The sequence below is a fragment of the Sinocyclocheilus grahami genome, unplaced genomic scaffold (genome assembly GCF_001515645.1).
Source record: "Sinocyclocheilus grahami isolate Dianchi unplaced genomic scaffold, SAMN03320097.WGS_v1.1 scaffold2045.1, whole genome shotgun sequence".
Classification (NCBI taxonomy): Eukaryota; Metazoa; Chordata; class Actinopteri; order Cypriniformes; family Cyprinidae; genus Sinocyclocheilus; species Sinocyclocheilus grahami.
The window spans coordinates 46,069-55,040 of NW_015507224.1; positions in this window are offsets into that span (position 1 = coordinate 46,069).

Here is an 8,972-nt window from a genome sequence, read left to right on the forward strand (position 1 = left end):
ACTGAGACTTGCTCCAGCTCCTGTTTGTACAACTTCAACTTAACCTTTGATACATTTTTCCCTTTTGTGAAACATATAACGTGAGTTTTAGCCACAGATAATCTGAAACTCCAATTATTTGCCCATACCTCCACTTTATCTACTGCTTTTTGTAATCTTTGAGACACACATGCAATATTACGTCCTCTTTTCCATATTGCCCCATCATCAGCAAATAATGCCCTTCCAATATCACCTTTAAAATGACTAAAAATATAATTAATCATAATATTAAAAAATATTGGGCTGCATACACTTCCTTGAGGAGTTCCATTATCCATAGTGTATGTCTCAGAATACTCTACTCCTACCCTAACCTGTATTGTTCTTTCAAGAAGGAAATCCATAATCCAGTTATATAACTTTCTTCCAATTCCCATACATTTAAGTTTTATTAAAAGTCCCTCTTTCCAAAGCATATCAAAGGCTTTTTCAATATCAAATAAAACCCCCACCAATACTTTTTTTATTTGTCTGAGCTTTCCTGCTATCGGCTTGTAATGGTGGCGGCACCCAGGTGAACAGTTTTAGTGAAAAATAATTTTACCAACTCAAAATGTTCGGCCGCCAGACAGGAATAAGCATGCCAAAAAGTAGTTAAACCCAGATGGCCTCTAAAAGCCACCCATTACATACAATATCACATCAGCAGATAATATAATACAAAGCAGGAAATAAATGCACAGGGGAAAGAAGTTTTTAGTTCAGTTTTCACATGTATTTTTCACAACAGAGAAAACAACAACAACAACAATAATAAAAAACAAAAACAAAGGATTAATTCACATGAATGTGGTTCATCATCCATCATTAAAAAAACAAACAAACTATACAATAATCGCTAGTACTGCGGTGACAGATAGACTCCAGTCTAAATCTGCATTCACCTCAGCAGTTTCGATAATCCCGTTCTCAGAGTTACAATTCAAAACCGATAAAAAAAATTTTTTTTAAAAGGGAAAATGCAAACAAGATTAATTCCAGTCGTGCAGACCATTAGACAAATTAATATAATAAGATGGAAAAGAAAATACTCGCATAAGGGAGTTGTACGGTATGGTATGCGTGGGTGAATGTGGTCTGGGTGAACTTTGGGTATGTGCTGGTGTGTTACGGAAAGCCATGAGCCATCCGACCAGCCGCTCATGAACTTGGGGAAACTGAGTTTTCCAAACAGCGAATGGAGGTGGATTTTCTCCAAGGAAAAGAAGGCATCCAGGTAAAGACACTTCCCTTCAGTTCCTGAAACAACACACGCCTCTGCGCTGTTCCTGCAGCTCGGATAACGATCTCTTTGAAACCCTCCGGCGCTCGTTCCAGCATTACACGGTGCGTAAGTGTGCGCTCAGCTGAAACCGGTGCAACTTCCATTCTAGACACTCCCGACTTCCTTTGTTCTTCACTCTCCACAAACCCGCCATCTGTTGATTCTATTCCACTATATTTTATATATATATATATATATATATATATATATATACTAGCCAAATCACTTCCTTCCCAAAGTAGACTCCAGTTCCTATTCGCTGGTGGTTATGACAGTTGTTTTGGTTTCATTTTCCCAGTTACGCCTTTCCCGTTCTGCCACACTCTCCCCCCCTGGAGAAAACAACCCATGGTTGTTAAAAGAGGATAGTGAGCAAAATCCTAAAAACTCTTCATCTTCACTGAGGGATTCCTGGAAGATTTCAAGGAGTTTCTGTTTTTCTTGGGTGTCTATCTCTTCTGCAGTGGGGAAACAGGGTTTTAAATGGCACACGTGGACAGTGCGGATATATTCCCCAGTGGCCTCCACCGCTACCCTGTAGTTCAATGGCCCAATTTCATGATCACCTGGTAAGGTCCTTTCCACTTTGGGGCTAGTTTGGCACTAAAGTGGTGAAGTGCACTTGACTGGGGAAAATTTCTTACCCATACACGGTCTCTCTCTTTAAATGAACTCTCTCTTCTCTTTTTGTTGTAGCTTCTAAGTTGTCTCACTTGGCTTTTTCTGCAGCACTCTTTTGCTCTTGATTGCAACTGAGATAAATGTTCAACAGTGTCATAAGAGGGCGCATCAGGAGAGAGATTCTGGCCGTGCAGTACCTTGTCCATTGGTCCTTGTACCTTTCCTTCCCAGGTGTAGTTCAGCTGGGGACATTCCAATGGTTTCCTGTACAGCTGAATTGATGGCAAACCTTAGCTCTGGAAGGTACTACCCAATTTTTGTGGTTATCCTCAACATATGCTGCAATCATTTGCTTTAAGGTTCGGTTTACTCGTTCGATCATGTTGGTTTGGGGATGATATGCTGTTGTTGTTTTCTGAGTTAACCTCCATTTTGTACATATCTCTTTGAATACAGCTGAAACAAACTGCATACCTTGGTCGGACATGAATGAAATCAGGAACCCCCCACCGGGTGAGAATTTCCTTCCTGAGAAGAGATGCGACAGTCTGTGCAGTGGCTTTCCATATGGGAAACAATTCAACCCATCGTGAAAAGTAATCTACGAAAACTAGAAGATATTCATGTTGGTGAGTGCTCCGGGGCAGAGGTCCCATGATGTCTACTCCTAGCATTTAATTTGGTCGTGAGGTGGTGACTTGTTGAAGTTTTCCAGCAGGCTTTTGATTTTCACTTTTTACTGTCTGGCATTTCACACATCGCTTGACATACTGTTTCACGTCTGTCCACATTCCTGGCCAGAAGGCGACGTTGTGCAGCCTCTTGAAAGTTTTGTAGATTCCTACATGACCACTCAAGGGATGCGAATGATAATGCTGTAGGATGGTGGGGATCAAGCTTCTGGGGATGTACACTCGAAAGTGTACTTGGCCACTGGGCAGGTAAGTTTTGTGATATAATTTATCTTCAATCAAATTGGGCTTTCAGAAGATTACCATCTTTTGCCAATTCTTGAAATATGTGTGCAATCTCAGTATCTTTGTGTTGTTTCTCCAAAATGACAGCTGCAGTAACTGGAGGTTCTGGATCTTCCTTCTGGGTGGAGTAAAGACTGCATTCAGGTCTGGAGTGTATCCGTGAAAGAGCATCAGGAGCCATGTTGAGTTTCTGCAGACGAAGAGTCCATTGAACCAGTCGGCTGGTAGTCTTGGTGGAACTCATCTCCCACTGTAAAGTTGAAAGGTCAGTAACAACGGTAAATAGTTTGGGTTCAAGATAATGTTGCCATTTTTCCAATGCCCAAACTACTGCCAAACATTCCTTTTCGGTCACAGAATAATTGATTTCTGCTTTGTTTAAGGTCCTACTTCCATATGCGATTACCTCCTTTTCCTTTGGGCCAAGACGGCGCCCAGTCCGGTGTTGCTGGCATCAGTATAGACCACAAATGATCGTTGCAGCTCAGGATGACCTAGTATGGGAGGAGAGATTAGATAGGCTTTCAGTTGGTCAAAGGCTTTTTGACATTGAGTTGACCACTGAAAGGAGCGTCCTATTTTCTTCAGGGAATTGATAGGCTCAGCTATTTGAAAGAAGTTTGGCACAAACCTGTGGTACCATCCAGCAAGTCCCAGAAAACGCAGAAATTATTTCAGGTTGCTGGGCATGGGGGTAAGAACGTATGGCTTCCACTTTACTTGGGTCTGCTGAAATGCCTTTAAATGTTCGCCACATGACCAAGAAATGTCAGTTCCTCAAGACAGAATTTGCTTTTTTTCCAGACTGATGGTTAAACCAGCAGTTTGTAATCTGGAAAGAACAGTTTGGAGATCCTGGAAATGCTGGTTCAGAGATGGTATATTATATAGTATATAATACCATATTGGCCCGAATATAAGACGACCCTGATTATAAGACGACCCCCCTTTTTCCAGATGTACCTTTTGGAAAAAGGCTTTTTAAAAACCAAATCTTGTTTTTTCTCAGTAAAACACATTTTGTCTTCTATTATTTTCATATTGCATCTTTTTCCTATTTTAATTTTAGTTTTGAAAGTATGGTAAAAACTGGTAAAATGTACCAACAATCACAAAAAACAAATATACACTTTTTGATATACCATTTAAAAAAAAAAAACAGGAAGCCCATCAGAATTAGGACATTTAGGCTATCCATCTAATAGTAGCCTACCAAAATCTTATTAACAGTAGAAGTGAAATCTTACTGTAGTCTTCAAATCTGGGTACTGTCTTACATTTTAAAATCACAAAGGGAGTTTGGTCCCATCAGGCTAATGTGACAGTCACGACTCATGCAGCTGTAAGGTTTTCTTTTTCTTTTGTTTTTACTCGCAATCTTTACAACACGCATTACATTGCGTATTTCATGGCACACTCGTTTTATGCGTATTTGGCGCCACCTATTGTTGTGGGTGTATTATTGACGTGTCAAAGTCTAGACCCTGTATATAAGCAACCGCGTTTTTTCAGATGTATTTCCAAGAAAAAAACATTGTCTTATATTCGGGTCAATACGATAATAATAATATCATCATCAATATATACAAAGCATATTTTTCCTCTCAATTCTCCAAGGACAGTTTCCATCAGCCTCTGAAATGTTGCGGGAGCATTTTTCAATCCAAAAGGCATCACATTAAACTGGTACAACCCAGAGGAAGTAATAAAGGCAGTCTTAGACTTGCTCTCAGGGTCCATTGTCACCTGCCAGTAACCACTGTTCAAATCATTAGTGGAAAAGATTACTGCTCCTGAGAGAGACTCTAAGATCTCTGTGATGTTGGGCAAAGGATATGCATCTCTCTCAGTGATGACATTTACCTTACGGTAATCGAAGCAGAATCTTAAGTTCCCATTCTTTTTTGGGACTAAAACCACAGGTGAGGCCCAGGCAGAGTAAGATGGTTCTACTATACCATTTTCCATAATTTCCTTTAAGTGTTCTCTTACAACAGCTTGTTTTTCAGGAGTCAATCGATATGGATGTTGCTTTATGAGTACTGGGTGAGTGGTGTAAATACGATGTTGGAGAACAGTTGTCCTTCCAAGCTGAAGAGTGCAGACTTTTGGGTTGGTTTGTAGTAGGTGAAGTAATTGTTGCTTCCCTTCCAGCGGTTAAGTGAGCTTCTGTGACAGCCTTCTATATCAAGGTTTGGTCATCCATGTAGTTTGATGGTTGTGATACTGATAGTGGAAATTGTAATGGAGGAATAGAGCCGAGTAGTGAAAGTGACTGGTTTGAGCGTTGGGTTTATGGATTGTTTTTCAGATGTTGGGGTCTTCCATTGGGAACGCTGGCATGTCCGGGTTGAAAAGGATACTCGTCACTGGGGGGGAGAGATGTATGTGTTGGTTTTTTGGGGCACCAGGAAAATAACAATACATGTCCAGAAATTTACAAGAGGTTTACAATTTTCCCAGCTCAAATTTCAAACAGCAAAGTTTAACCCAATAACACTTAATCACATCTCCATTTTACTAATTAACTCTCAGTTACACAACAAACAGAATTGCACATTTTCTTTTCCACAAGCTCTTTTGCAAGAAAAATTGTTCAAAATTCACACAAAGACAATCATTCAAGTGATATCCCCCCACCCCCCCACCCCCCAGTTCAAACCAAGGTTTTTTTTGTTGTTTTTGTTGTAGTTTTTTTCAGGCACCATTTATGTAACGGTGGCGGCACCCAGATAAACAGTTTTAGTGAAAATTATTTTACCAATTCAAAATGTTCGGGCACCAGACAGGAATAAGCTTGTCAAAAAGTAGTTAAACCCAGATGGCCTCTAAAAGCCACCCATTACATAAAATATCACATCAGCAGAGAATATAATACAAAGCAGGAAATAAATGCAAAATAAGTTTTCAGTTCAGTTTTCACATGTATTTTTCACAAGAGAGAAAAAAACAACAACAACAATAATAAAAAAAAAACAAAGGATTAATTCGCATGAATGTGGTTATACATTGCACATCCATCATTAAAAAAACTATACAATAATCGCTAGTACTGCGGCGACAGAGAGACTCCAATCTATATCTGCATTCACCTCAGCAGTTTCGATAGTCCCGTTCTCAGTTACAATTCAAAACCGATAAAAAATAATTTAAAAAAAGTGAAAATACAAACAAGATTAATTCCAGTCGCCCAGACCATTAGACAAATTAATATAATAAGATGGAAAAGAAAATACTCACATAAGGAAGTTGTACGGTACGGTATGCGAGGGCGAATTTTGGGTGTGTGCTGGTGTGTTACGGAAAGCCATGAGCCATCCGATCGGCCGCTCATGAACTTGGGGAAACTGAGTTTTCCAAACAGTGAATGGAGGTGGATTTTCTCCAAGGAAAAGAAGGCATCCAGGTAAAGACACTTCCCTTCAGCTCCTGAAACAACACGCCTCTGCGCTGGTCCTGCAGCTCGGATAACGATCTCTTTGAAACCCTCCGGCGCTCGCTCCAGCATTACACAGTGCGTAAGTGTGCGCTCAGCTGAAACCAGTGCAACTTTCACTCTACACACTCGCGACTTCTTCCTTTGTTCTTCCTTTGTTCTTCACTCTCCACAAACCCGCCATCAATTGGGAAAGCAATTCCTTTTTGCTATAGAAATGCTACAGCCTCTTTAATTTCTTCAACAAAAACATGTGGACATCACAACCCTTACCAAAATTAACCATGGTTTTATCGTAGTAAAACTGCTTAATTTTATTTTGTGTAATTTCTGAATGCTTGAGACAATAAAATCAATCAGATAACGGTATTAATAAAATCATAGCCATAGGTAACTGTCTAGAGCTACAATTATAATTTATAAATAATACAATTGAATTACAATTTATTTATTTACTTATATATTTGATTCAAGTTCTATTTTGACCCCTTATAGTAGGTGTGTTTTTTTTTCTTGAGGGAGGGGGCACAACAATACTTTTCTGATTAGTGCATCCATTTGGCCAGCAGCGGCCCTGAGCCTGCCAGACCACAGTCAAAAACTCAGACAAGATCTACAATGGCGTTTTAGTGCCACGTAAAATAAAAATAAATAAAGTAGCCTAAAAAAAAAAAAAAAAAAATTTTTTGGAGATAAAAGACTTAAATTTTAAAGGCAGCTGATTTGAATATATGTTGGATTATTAGCAGAAATCATAGCATGTGTCATATTCTTGCAGCATTTGTAAAAAAATAAAAAAATAAAAAAGGTGTAATTTAATTAAACGCTTTAACTGAGGTGAATATAGCTGTCATGCCACATTGAAGAGCGTGCAAAACACTGTAAAAAAAAAATGGTATGAGCTATCTACATAAAAAATTATGGTAACAACATTTTTGGTAATAAAAATGGTAATACAAAATTTTTCTTATTTTGCTTATTTTTAAGGCTTGTTTTTTATGGAATGTACCTGCACAAATCATGTAAAATCTCCTAAATTATTTAATCTATGAAACAACAAATTTAATATTTTACGTAAAATGTATTTATTTTGCTAATTTATTTTAAGTTGATTCTCAAAATCTGTGATTTTGAGTAAGGCGCGTTTATATTTGACTTATATTTGTATAAATAAAAGACTGTATACAGCCAGACAGCTTAAGTAGGAAAATATTTGATGAATACTGGAAAATAATGCACTATAGGTTAATTGTAGCACATATTGTTTGTACTTCGCTACAAAACTGACAGAATTTGAAATAATTTATATTAAAAGTACCAAAAGTACAAATCAGTTGCCAGTTGCTCCAACTCCTTAACTTATGTTAGCCTGTATTGTTGTCTTTTCTGAAGTTAACGCTATTTTACTATTCTATACACAAGCTTTATTACTCACTGTATAATACATTTTTGGAAATAACATTTCATGTCTTCAAATCCATATTGTTTGTTAGCTATAAAACTGACAGAATTTGAAAGCTAATAAAAAAAAGTATTGCAAATAAAAAGCCTTCTTAACACCTTTTTTAATTACAAAAATAAATTGATTTCAAAACAATGTGCAGTGTGAGTACATCTTTGATTTATTTTTCTTTTTTTTTTTAGATCGGTCGTGGGCCCTGTGTCTCACCTGGTTGTCCGTTGGCTAAGAAGACAAAGGCAAAATACAACGTTTGGGCCACCCAACCCCCTATGCCTTAGGTTTCGCAACCCTTGAAATGGCACAAACTGACCTCACAATTGTTAATGAGAGGGGGGGTCATTTGTGTGCATTGTAAACTGGCCAAACCACCCTCCCCCACCCTATGAATAAAGTTAAGAAGAGCAGGCTTGGCTCCAGGGGGGTTAGAATTGGATTCATTTAAAAGTAAGATGCTTTTAAAAGTAGGTAAATGCCCAGCAGACAAGTGATATACATATTTATATTTGATAAAAAAATAATTTTTCATCATTCAGACTTTTTTATTGTAAATGTAAGTTTTAGGCCTACTTGCAGGATTCAAAAATAAATTATACGATTTTCAGCATTGCGAGATTTTTATTGGTATTATCCACTAACATACATCCTGCAGTGACGCGCAAGCAGTGGTGGAAAGAGTACTGAAAAATATACTCAAGTAAAAGTACCATTACCTTCCAAAAAATGTAGTGTGAATAGAGTAAAAGTACTTGTCCAAAAAACTACTTGAGTAAGAGTAAAAGAGTAGCCTATTTAAAAGTACACACGAGTATTGAGTAGTGAGTGAGTACTGAGCTGTGGATTCTACCCCCTTATAATAAACACTACACCGCAATTTATACATTTTAAAAACGTTGTACATTCTGTAGTTCACATTATCTTGTTTGTCATAAAGAATAGGCTATCTATCATCCAGCAGTTTTAATTTTGACTGCCAACTCTTCAAAAAACATCAAAACAGCACGGAAACAGTATTCAGTTGAAGAAAAGATGAAAGTTATTCTCCGTACAATCATCCCCATTTAAATCATAAAGTTTGAAAAAATTGATTTAAAATCATGTGTAAGGCCACTGAGACAGCATGCTGTTGTTGCACATAACTTTTTTTTAGAACAGTGCAAATACAAACACCAT